The 13,294-nt window shown below is 33.9% G+C and overlaps 1 protein-coding gene across 6 annotated transcripts in view; it reads right to left on the bottom strand.

The window, feature by feature from the left end:
• The window catches only part of CAMSAP2 (calmodulin regulated spectrin associated protein family member 2), a 145,732-nt gene that overhangs the window by 94,484 nt on the left and 37,954 nt on the right, over window positions 1-13,294 (bottom strand). The window lies entirely within an intron of this gene.

Genomic DNA, 13,294 nt, shown 5'->3' with positions numbered 1-13,294 from the left:
GAGTTCAGTTTGGGACACATTGAATTTAAGATGTCTACTGGACATCCAGTTTAACCAGTCTAATATCTGAGTATCACCTAGCATTCAAGGCATGAGGAATAACCAAAGTAAATGTCCAGACCCAAGGGATAAAGTGTCTTGTTAGTGGCAGCCAGGAAGCCAATGCCACTGAATTGCAGAATATTGTAGAAAGCAAAAGAATATTGTCTAAAAGATAGAGCTGATGAGATTACCAAATGAAGCAGCATAAAGAAAAGAGAGCCCAAAACAAAGACCTTAATGACACTTAGAGATAATGGGATTATAGCTTAGACTTCAAATTCATGGTGTCCAGAAGTTAGTGGTGAAGGTCAGAATCTCAAGAATAGCATTCATAGGACAGGCGTTTATTAGATCACCAAAAGAGAGAATACCGATGATGAAGAGGAGAAGAGGATCTAGGACAGAACCTGAGGAACACTCATGGATCCAGCAAATGAGCCTGGGAAGGAACAGTAAAGACAAGCAGAACAATCCAAAGAAACCAGTGTCATGAAAATTTAGAGAATATTCAAAAGAGGAGGATAAAAGAACATGTCAAAAGTTGTTGAGAAGTCAAAGAGGATAAAGAATGGGGAGGAAAATCCATTATGTTTGGTAATTAGAAGATCATTGATAATTTTGGAAAGGACAGCTTCAATTGAAAGCTAAGGTCTCATGTCAGTCTTAAATGCAACATCAAGGGAGGGAATAGTAGTATGCGCCAAATAAGAATGGCTTTCTCAAAAAGTTAAGCTGAGAAGCAAAACAGAGATGGGAGGAGACACAGCATAGGAGGTAGCAGGGATGGTACATTGTTTTGCTTCTACATGGGTATATGTGTGGGCAACAGAGAAGACATCAACATCAATAAAGTACCAAGACTAATCCAAGGCTAGCCTCTTTTTACTTAATTAGTAGGCTCCCTTTTCAGCTGTTACCCAACAGATGAATGAAATCTAAAGGTCATGCTCAAATTTTGCTAGCAGTGCATTTTTATAGTTTTCCCCAAGCATTTTAATCAATAAGTACTAACAAATAAGTTACTTATCTGTATAATTTCATATCTTTCTGGCTAACCCCAATATGCAGATAGCAATGATAAATGAAAAGCAAAAAAGCAGAAGAATCACAAACATAAAAACCTATCTACTTCCATGAGTCTTTAAAATGTTCTAACCCAAATAACCTGGAAAACATTTATTTTTAGGACGGTTTATGTATGGCAACCTGGACTTAACCTCCACTATTATCACAAAATAGCTGCTGATCTGTGCCAGGATTTGATAATCAACATAGCTTTACTATGTTTTTACCAAACTCATTTTGTATTCAGCATTGTCCTGTAATTTTAAGTAAAAAATTTTATATCTCATTTTTTCTCAATCACATAAAAAATTGTAAATATTCCTTTTTTAAAAATTTGAATTCCAAATTCTCTTTATCTTTTCCTCTCCTCCTCCCTCCTTGAGAAAGCAAGAAATTTGATATAAATTATGCAGGAATTGTATAATATTTAAAACATTATATTAAAAAATTGAAATTTTAAAGTCATCAGCAAAAGTTATTGTTAAGGTTAAAAAAAAAAAAGACAGAATATCACATATTCCTTATGTGTACAGTGAGTGTGTGTGTGTGTGTGTGTGTATGTGACATGAACCTTATAAGTAAGCAAAGACATTCTCTGAATAATCTATTACCAATTCAGAATCCATTTTAACTTTCCAGGATCAGAATCTTTATCTTTTAGGCTCAACTCAGGAACTACTTTTGCTCTCCAAATTTTCCTAATCCTTCCAATTGTTACTAACTTACCCTCCCAAGTTACTAGCAAAGACCTCTCAGAAAGAACAATCAGACAGGTAGGAGAACCAGGAGAGTTTAATATTATAAAATTCAAGTGAGGAAAATATTCAGGAATAATGGAAGGATCAACTATTTCAAAATTTCTCTAAAAAAAAGAATACAAACTCAGAAAGACTGCTAAATTGAGAAGTTAAGAAAACCTAAAGTAACATTAGAGCTTAAGTTTGAGGAAAATGATAGGGTAAGAAATTTGATTATAGAAGGTTGAGAACTAAGAGGTGAGGAAGTAGAGGCAATAAACGTAAAGTAATCTTTTCCTAAGAATTTGGCCAAGAAAGGAAGAAAAGATATTTTCTTGATGTTCTTGAAGAGATACAGGCACTTGGGAAGACTCTAAAAATTAAAAGGAATAAACAAAGAGGGGGAATTCCCGTGGGGAACAGGAAAAGCTGGCATTAGCATAGACAAGAACCATTTCTTCCTCAGAGACAAAGGAGATAATATGTGATAAAGTAAAGAGGTTTTGAGGTATAGAAAAGCTCCCCAATAGACACTTCTATTTTCTATATAAAGTAGGAAGTCAGTTCCTCTGTTAAAAGGGAGAAGAAGGGAAAGGTAGTTTGAAACAGCCAATGCAGGGCAGAGAGAATAGCCACAATGCAGGCCACAGAGAATAACAGAAAAATCAATCTGGGAAAAATAAAAGGGCTGATGAATAGAACACACAACAAGTTTGTATTGGCTTCATCGAGTACAAAAGCAAATGTGTCTAGTAATTTTCAGTAGAGCACAGATAAGGAGTAACTTGGGTAATGTTTGGCAAGTTAAAAAAGAAAAAAGATTTAACAAGAGTAAGGGAGTGGAAGTGAAGAATGATAAAAAGTTATACTCAGAAAGAAAATTTCAGAGCTTAATATGCAATCAGTATGAATAAATATGAGATAGTTGTAAGCAGCCTAGAACAGGACTTTAGTGAAGATATAGGTGATGTAAAAATGGGAAAATTGATCAAATAGAAAACCAGATTGTTTAGAGGGATTATTCACATGCCATCTAGCTATCCACTATGGACAAATTCTTGCCATTCTTCTTGGGGCTGCTCCTATCCATAACACTGAACATCCAAAGAGATTATGTTCTAGAAAATAAAGTATATTCAGCTTTTAGAACTTTCAAAGTTATCCTGACTGTATAGAGAATAAATACAAACACACCATCCTTATATGGAAACCATCAGTTACAGCAAATGGAGAAGTTCTGAATGCTGTGAATAAGTTTAATTGCTTTGGTAGTATACTTTCCAGGAATGTCCATACTGATAATTAGATTGACACACTGCCAGAGCTCAGTGTTTGGGAGGCTCAAAAAAAAAAAAAAAAAAAAAAAAAAAAAAAAAATGTGGGAGACAAAGAGATCATAATGGAGGGAAAAGAGACCCACATGTGCAAAAATGTTTGTGGCAGCCCTTTTTGTAGCATCTAGAAACTGAATAGATGTCCATCAATTAGAAAATGACTGAATAAATTATGGTATATGAATGTTATGGAATATCATCTATAAGAAACAATCAGCAAGAAGATTTCAGAGAAAACTGGAGAGACTTAACATGAACTGAAGCTAAGTGAAATGAGCAGAACCAGGAGATCATTATACCCGGCAACAAGAAGACTATACCATGATCAATTCTGATGGACATGGCTTTTTTCAACAATGAGATGATTCAAAACAGTTCCAATTGTTCAGTAATGAAGAGAGTCATCTGCATTCAGAGAGAGAACTATGGGAAATGAGGGTGGACCACAACATAGCATTTTCACTTTTTTTGTTGTTTGCTTACATTTTTGTTTTCCTTCTCAGATTTCTTTCTTTCCTTCTAGATCCAATTTTTCTTGTGCAGCAAGATAACTGTATAAATATGTATACATATATTGGATTTAACATATATGCTACCATATTTAACATGTATTGGACTATCTGCCATCTAGGGGAGAGGTGGGGAGAAAGGAAGGGAAAATTTGACACAAGGTTTTGCAAGGTCAATGTTGAAAAATGTTTTGTAAATAAAAAGCTATAATAAAAAATAAAATAAAAATAAAAACTAGGTTAAAAATTAAAAAAAAAAATACGGGAGAGAAGTAGACCGACTAACAAATTAAAAGTCTACAGAACCTTTGTGCTGAAGGGTCTATATCGTTATATTTCTATTTTAATCTGGATAGTATACCAGCGCCATGACAGGAAAACTAAGTCACTTCCATGTGAATTATCTTAAAAAGAGTTTGAAGATTATCCACCAGGATAAGACACCAGATAATGAGATTCTTTCTGTAATTAAATTGCCAAGCATCCAGACTCTACAGCAAAAAACACAACTCCATTGGGCTGGCCAAGTTGTTTGAATGCCAAATGTACATTTACCAAAAAGACTATTTTATGGAGGATTCAAACAGAGCAAGTGCTCACATGGTGATCAGAAAAAGAGATACAAGGATACTTTCAAACTTTTGCTTAAGAACTCTGGCAATAAAATGTTTGTGGCAGCCCTTTTTGTAGTGGCTAGAAACTGGAAAATGAACGGATGTCCATCAATTGGAGAATGGTTGGGTAAATTATGTTATATGAATGTTATGGAATATTATTGCTCTGTAAGAAATGAGCAGCAAGAGGAATACAGAGAGGCTTGGAGAGACTTACATGAACTGATGCTGAGTGAAATGAGTAGAACTAGATCATTATATACTTCAACAATGATACTGTATGAGGATGTATTCTGATGGAAGTGGATATCTTCAACATAGAGAAGAGCTAATCCAATTCTAATTGATCAATGATGGACAGAATCATCTATACCCAGAGAAGGAACACTGGGAAATGAGTGTAAACTGTTAGCATTTTTTTGTTTTTCTCCCCAGGCTATTTTTACCTTCCGAATCCAATTCTTCCTTTGCAACAACAACAACAAAATTCGGTTCTGCATATATATATTGTACCTAGGATATACTATAACATATTTAATATGTATGGGAATGACTGCCATCTAGAAGAGGGGGTGGAGGGAAGGAGGGGAAAATTGGGAACAGAAGGGAGTACAAGGGATAATTTGTAAAAAATTACCTATGCACAAATGCACATGTACTGTCAAAAAATGCTATAATTATAAAATTTAAAAAAAAAAAAAAAAAAAAAGAACTCTGGCAATAATTGACATGAGAGATACTGGCACAGAACTGACCAACATGGTGTATCCACATCAGAGAAGGTATTGTGCTCAAAGCAGAAATCCAACTCAAATGTTCACAGGGACTATTTGTGTCCAAACTATGGTAGAGCGCTCTGAACTCATATTTGTCTGATCAGCTACAGTTAGAAAAACTATATCTCAACCTTTACATAGTGATATCATTTTGGCCCTCTTCAAGAATGAAAGACAACCACCAACCAATCAACTTAGGCCCCTCTAAGACTAAATAATTCTCTTATACCTTTGACATTCAACATGGTGGTAGAGAATAGAGGATTTGAAGAAACCAGGACTTAAGTTCACATCAAGTGTACCCGGGTTGAGGAAATCCAGAGATGTGGGTAGATACTAGAATACACAAGTCATCTCATAGAGTGCTGAGTATGCTACAGATGCTCAAAATTTGGTAGTTGCAATTACCCTGATAGAATAAGAGACAAAGTTGCACTTGGATGTATTTTTCTAAGTAAAGCACACTATGCTGGTCAGTCCTGTGCCAGTGTCTCTCTTATCTCACAATCAATTCCAGAGTTTTTATATAACAAAGAGGACTATCATAAAAGTTTATAAAAATTCATAAAAGACATAACTAGTACACAATGTACATAAGTTTTGGCCACCAAATCCCAGAATAATCAGTTCCATTTTTTTTTTTCCTGCTAAAATGGATAAAAAACAAATCATAAAGCAGGACATATTTTCCCAATAAATAATGCTAGGGTTTTTGACCTGGTTAGGTTAGCTAAAATAAATCAGATATAACCAATAATTACAAAGAATGATTTGACTTCATAAAACAAAACATTGTCTTAGGCTTTTACACTCTTGTCTCCTACTATATATAAAAAATCATCCTAGCTCTTGGTTTTCTGGAGGTCTTAGAGCAACCTTCATTTCACTTCAATATAGCCAGGTATTAAAGTCCAAATCCTTTATTATCTCCTTCAAAGTCTTGTTTCCTTGCCTGGGGCGCCTAGCTAGCTTTCTTGAGAGCTTTTCAAGAGTCTTGGTTTCATTGGAGAAATAAAGAAGGAAAGTCTGCCACCACAGTGGTGTGAGATGGAATGAATGAATCCTGTCTCTCAGTTTCCCGCCTTGTGCTTCAGCCTCCAGTCCCCTTGTCTTTTCTGGCTCTGACTCTGACTCTGGATGAGGCTCCCAGCTTATATGCTCTCTTATAATTACATTATCTCAGGTGTGAATCTTGTAGAACTATATTAAGTACTAAGTACATGTACTGAACTAGAGAACTATTAATCACCATGCTAAACTAGATAACCATTGTCTTTATCAATTCCACTGACTTAGCACCTAGTAAGAATCTTTGTTTCAGAATTCTGGCCCATAACAGGAAGATATAACAGAAATAAATGAGTTAAATGCCTCTTTGAATAAATATCAAGCAAGAAATAAAACAAGATGTAAGTTTATCAAAAGCATTCACAACTATGAAAAAGTTGATCTTGCTATTGTTGCTGTTCAGTTGTTTCCAAGTCCTTATGACCCATGTGGGGTTTTTACAGCAAAGATATTGTAGTGCTTTGCTTTTTCCTTCTCTAGCTTATTTTACAAATGAGGAACTGAGCGAGGCAAAGTGGTTAAGTGATTTACCCACACAGCTACTAAGTGTTTGAGGCTGAATTTGAACTCAAGAAGGTAGTCTTCCTGATTCTAAGCCCAATATTCTATATCACTGTTCCACCTAGCTGTTTAGGTGATCCCTGCAAAAGAATACTAAATGATGGCAAATTCCTTATGGATGGTGAGATTCTCTAGATGTCTTTTTTTTGAAGATGGCATTATATGGATTGTATCAAGCCCCAAAACAGCTTTGGGAAGAAAGCTGAAGTCACTCTAAAGGAATCTGTCCATCCATAAAGCAAGGATTAAATGAATGAAGGATATATATGCCCAGATTAAAATATGCATATACATGCACATCCTAAAAACCTTATCCATAATCATTATGTATATTCTAACAGACAGTACAGATGGAAAAGAACATGGTCCTACAACTGAAAAGAGGAGAAAGAGTAAAAAAGAATAAAGCTCTTTAAAAAATAAAAAAATAAAAAAAAAACTAATCCCATGAAAGCAAAAGCCTATCCAACATAAGTATTGCTAAATAACAGCAAAACATAGACATAACTGCCTCTTGAAGAATAAAAAACAAGTATTACAACACAGAGGACAATGGAAAGGCACATGGTAGGTGTGAGCAATCTATAACACATAGGATACAAGGAACTCCAAAGAACAAATTTAAAGAACATCAATAAACTGTATGACAACAAGAAAAAATAAGCTGGTCACTTGTCAAGATTAAAAAGTGTGATAGGTAGAATGTTCCACTGATACTTAAGATTACCAAGAGAAAGAAAGGAATTTCTCTGGTACATTGGGTGGTTTCACTATGATCAATTTTTAGAAAGACAGTCAAAGAAGGGGTAGCTAGATGGCCCAGTGGATAGAGTTACCAGCTTGGAAGTCAGAAGGACCTAAGTTCAATAAAATACTTTTTCAGAAGACAGATAAGAGAGACAAAAGTTAAAGAATACATGCAGGCATAGATAAACTATGATCTACACTGTTGGAGGAAACTTTCAAATTAATAAGAGCATAAACCTATTTGTATGTGATCAGTAATATCATAATGTTAATAATAAAATGATAATAAATCTCTAATCACTTCAAATAATTAACATGAACTATAAATACTACAAAATGTACATAAAAGTATTATGCATACTGATTTTACAATAGTGATAAGCCCAGGCAGCATAATATAATAGAAAGTTACTAGATTTAGAGAGAAAGAATATGGGTTCAAATTTGAGCTCTGACAATTGTGTGAAATTGAGGAAATCACCTTACCTGTTTGGGCTAGTTTCCATAATGTAAAATAAAGGAGTTGGACTAGATAGCCACTCAGGTCCCTGACAGCTCAAAATATGTAATCCAACAATAACCATTATTACACACATTAAGGAAAATATCAGCCTACCACTAATAAGCCCTTCCACTTCCCCCAAAAAGGTATTCATGTCACTAATATATATATTTATTCAAATAATGTTTCTATTCTGTTTATGCTTTAAAGTTTCCCTTTAGAACAAAACCTGAAAAATCTCATAATTAATCACTTTCTAGAATTTAAAAAATCATATCTATAACTGGCCTTCTTTTACTACAGCAATACAAGCAGAAGAGACTTTTTTATTTCTTCAATTTTATTTTATTTTTTTATTTTTAACTAGGGTTAAGTGATTTCCCCAGGGTCACACAGCTAGGAAGTATTAAGTGTCTGAGACCAGATTTGAACTCAGGTCCTCCTGAATTCAGGGCTGGTGCTCTATCCACTGCGCCACCTAGCTGCCCTCTCAATTTTATTTTTAATAACAAATTGCACGACAGTATAAGATTAGTAGAAGCTCATATGATAGGTGTCTTTAAAAAAAAAATACAACTCATTTAATGTTATTACACATATTCTTAATAAACAAAAACATGCTTCAATATCTTGGCAGGAGGCAATATAAAATCTTCCAAACATGAATTATTCTATACCATAGAGATCAATGACCTCTTTGTGCATTCTCCTTCAACTTGTGCATGTCCTCCCCAAAAAGATCTATGCAATGTGCTATTGATTCTCCTCTAGATTTCTGGACACAGCAAGTATATAAAAGAAGAAAATATGGTTTTCCACTGGTTACCCTTGATCTTACCATTTGATGACATCTTTTAAATCACTTCAATCATACAATTCTTCATTGGTGGCTTCTCAGGCCCACTGCCTTTGTTGTTCTTTGGAGACTGTGGTATTACATGCTTCACATATATATTATTAGCTTAAGAATATTATTGTCATAAAGGCTCTTTTTTCTGAAAACTACTACTCACTCACTAAAACATACCACAATAACAAAAGAACGACTTTTAAATATGAAATATGATTAAGTAACAAGATTTATTCCACAGATCGTGCAAGAAAACTTTATAGTTTTTACTTAATCACTGTTCTATCATTAAAACTAATACCAACTATGTAATTTTCTGTAAATATAAAGACAATTGAAAATACAATGCATCAGCAATAGCTCTAGCTGCAATGAATGTTTGCTGTGCAGTAAACTCTAACTCCAAAGTAGCTGTGCTGAATCCAATTTACTTATTTCAAAATATTTTTTTCCCTGATGCTGAGTAAAATGAGCAAAACCAGGAGATCATTATACACTTCAACAACAATACTTTATGAGAAAGTATTCTGATGGAAGTGGATATCTTCAACAAAGAGAAGATCTAATTCAATTCCAATTGATCAATGATGGACAGAATTGGCTACACCCAGAGAAGGAACACTGGGAAATGAGTATAAACTGTTTGCATTTTTGTTTTTCTTCCCAGGTTACTTTTACCTTCTGAATCCAATTCTTCCTGTGCAACAAGAAATTTGATTCTGCACACATATATTGTATCTAGGATATACTATAATACATTTAACATGTATGGGACTGCCTGCCATCTAGGGGAGAAAGTAGAAGGAAGGAGGGGAAAATTTAGAACAGAAATGAGTGCAAGGGATAATGTAAAAAATTACCCTTGCATATGTACTGTAAAAAAAAAAAAAAAAAAAAAAAAAAAAAAAAAAAAAAAAGGTATAATTATAAAATTAATTTTAAAATAAAATATGTATAAATAAAAAGAATATATTTCTTCCCTTAGGAAATATGGTTACCAGAAACAAAGGAATGGGATTTAACAGTCTTAAGACTTATCACTTATCTCCAACTGCCCCCTAGGACAAACTAATCAGTATCTGTCTCTGCAATTTATAATCTAAGAGAACTAACCAGAATACTTTCATCAGCATTTCTTACTCTACAGGTACATTTTGCTATATCCCAGTATCCCCCACATATATATTTGTATGTATATGACAGGTTTGGTTAATGATCTTCTAGATTAATGATTCTTCTAGATCTAGATCTAAAATTCTGTGACTCTATGATAATAATATCAAGTTTTACTAATCTAATATATTATCAATTATAGCACACAATCTTCCCCCAAATAAAAAGGCAATCATAAAATCTTACTATGAAATAGTTTTCCCTACTACAATTATTTATATGAGAATCTATATTTTTGTTGTTGTTCAGTCATTTTTCAATAACATCTGACTGTGACTCCAATTTGGGGTTTTCTTGGTAAAGATACTGCACTGATTTGCCTATTTCCTTTTCTAGTTCATTTTACAGATGAGGAAAAGGAGGCAAAACAACATGAAGTGACTTGTCTAGGGTCACACCACTAGTAAGTCTGTTAAGTAGTAAGCCACATTTGAATTCAGAAGATGACTCTTAAAACAATTCCAGGTATAGAACTCTATCTATTATGCCACTTCACTGCCCAAGAACCTATATTAACTTATATCATATATTTTCTGGAATAACAAATCTGTAAGAAAAAAATATTAGAGAATATATTTTAAAAATCTTAAAGATCTTTAAAAAGTTATGATGGATTCTGGAGAACAATTTGGAACTATGCTCAAAAAGTTATCAAACTGTGCATACCCTTTGATCCAGCAGTATTACTATTGGGCTTATATCCCAAAAAGATTTTAAAGAAGGGAAAGGGACCTGTATATGCAAGAATATTTGTGGCAGCCCTCTTTGTTAGTGGCCAGAAGCTGGAAACTGAGTGGATGCCCATCAATTGGAGAATGGCTGAATAAATTGTGGTATAAGAATATTATGAAATATTACTGTTCTGTAAGAAAGGACCAGCAGGATGATTTCAGAAAGGCCTGGAGAGACTTACATGAACTGATGCTGAATGAAATGAGCAGGACCAGGAGATCATCATATACTTCAACAATACTATATGATGATCAATTCTGATGGCTGTGGCCATCTTCAACAATGAGTGAATCAAATCAGTTCCAAGAGAGCAGTAATGAACTGATCCAGCTACACCCAGCAAAAGAACTCTGGGAGATGACTATGAACTACTACATAGAATTCCCAATCCCTCTAATTTTGATTTCCTTTACGGGCTAATTGTACACTGTTTCAAGTCCGATTCTTTTTGTACAGCAAAATAATTGTATGGATATGCATACATATAATTGTATTTAACTTATACTTTAATATTTAACATGTATTGGTCAACCTGCCATTTGGGGGAAGGGGTGAGGAGAAGGAGGGGAAAAGTTAGAATTGTAATTGTCAATGCTGAAAAATTACCCATGCATTTACCCATGCATATATCTTGTAAATAAAAAGCTATAATTATTAAAAAAAAAAAAAGCAGGAAAAAATTATTAGGGAAAGTATATTCTTCAAAGTAGTTTCTTAAAACATAGTAGGATCATTTAAAAAGATTTAGTCTGAAGTGTGAAAATCAAATTTTGACAAACCATTGTAGTATCTTTGCCAAGAAAATCCCAAATGGATCATGAAGAGCCAAAAAGACAAAACAATTTTTGCAAGCAGAGATTGTTTCATTCTTTATACTTGTATCCTCAAGTGCAAGTACAGTGTTGTTTGGGGCACATAACATAGTGCTTAATAAATATTGACTGATTGATTATACCATGGTAGTCTAGAAGAGACAGTACCTATAACAGGATAGTGACTATATGGGTAGAGAGAAAGAAAAGGACATAAGGGGTGTCATTGTAGAAATACCAAGACTTGGCAGCTCATTAACTCACTAAATAAGGGGGAAGAGGAAAAAGGAAAGAAGGGTCATTCAAGACTCCAAGTATATGAACAGGGATAACCAGATAAACAGTAGTTGCCACAATTCTTAAAATGGGATCTAAAATATGATACTATCAATGTCACATATAGCTATAACATGCCAGATAATGAAAGGCTTTGAATATCCAACTGAAGAGTCTCTCTACTTATAGATGATTAATGGTCTTTTTCAAAAACAGATTTTTAAAATTTGATCTTTTATTTTTATATCTCCTATATTTCCTTCTGTATCTCCCACTTTTTCCTAGCAGAAGGAAGAAGGGAGAAGGGAAGGAAGGAGGAAAGGAAAACTGATCAAATGCACTGAAAAACAAAGTAATACTGTAAGTAATATTCTACATCCATGGACTCTCCACTCCCACCCCAAACACTTGTACAAAGGAATAGAGGGGGAGGTATTTTCTTATATTTCTTTTGTGAGGCAAAGTTTGTTCTTTGAAACTTTACAACATTCATTTTTTTTTTTTTTTTTTACTGTTTTGTAATCAGTCAACAAATATTTATGGTGTATTATCCTGGAGGTGATTTTCTGTAGTCTTTTTGCTAATATCTTATTTAAAATTTTAGTATCAACATTTATCTGGGAGATTGGTCTATAATTTTCTTTTTCTGTTTTCAACCTACCTGGTTTAGGTATCAGTACCATGTCTGTGTCATAAAAGGAATGGTAGGACTCCTTCATTCTCTATTTTTTCAAATAGTTTATATAGCATTGGGACAAATTTTTCTTTAAATGTTTGGTAGAATTCACATGTAAATCCATCTGGTCCTGGGGATTTTTTCTTAGGGAATTGTTTAATAGCTTGTTCTATTTCTTTTTCTGAAATGAAATTATTTAAGCAATTTACTTCCTCCACTGTTAATCTGGGAAGTCTATTTTTGGAGGTAGTTATCCATTTAACTTAGGTTATCAAATTTATTGGTATAAAGTTGGGCAAAGTAACTCATTATTTCTCTAATTTCCTCTTCATTGGTGGAAAGTTCTCCCTTTTCATTTTTAAGACTAACAATTTGATTTTATCAGTCAACAAATATTAAGCTCCTACTATGTTACATGGACTACGTTCATGCTGAGATACAGAAAAACAAAATAGTACTTGTTCTCAAGGTATTTACAGTCTAATTGGGGAGACAAGATGCAAACAATTAGATATAAAGATAGATTATCTCCAATTTATGGAGGTGATATTCAGGGGAGCAGAAAAGACTTCTTATAGAAGGCAGGATTTCAGCTGAGACTGAAGAAAACAAGGAAAAACAAGCTACAGAGATAGGGAAGGAAAGAATTCCATGCACAGAAGACAGACAGTGAAACTGTCCAGAACTGGATTGTCAGTTTCAAGGAAGAGCAAGAAAAATCAGTGTCTCTGAATAGCATAGTATATAAGAGAGAGTAAAGTATAAGAACCCTAGAAATGTAGGAAAAGACTAAATTAGGAAGAACTTTCAATGCCAAATG

This window comes from Sminthopsis crassicaudata, chromosome 4, assembly GCF_048593235.1.
Source record: "Sminthopsis crassicaudata isolate SCR6 chromosome 4, ASM4859323v1, whole genome shotgun sequence".
Taxonomy (NCBI): domain Eukaryota; kingdom Metazoa; phylum Chordata; class Mammalia; order Dasyuromorphia; family Dasyuridae; genus Sminthopsis; species Sminthopsis crassicaudata.
Note: the sequence above shows the minus strand (reverse complement) of the source record. Positions and strands in the feature narration are given on the sequence as shown.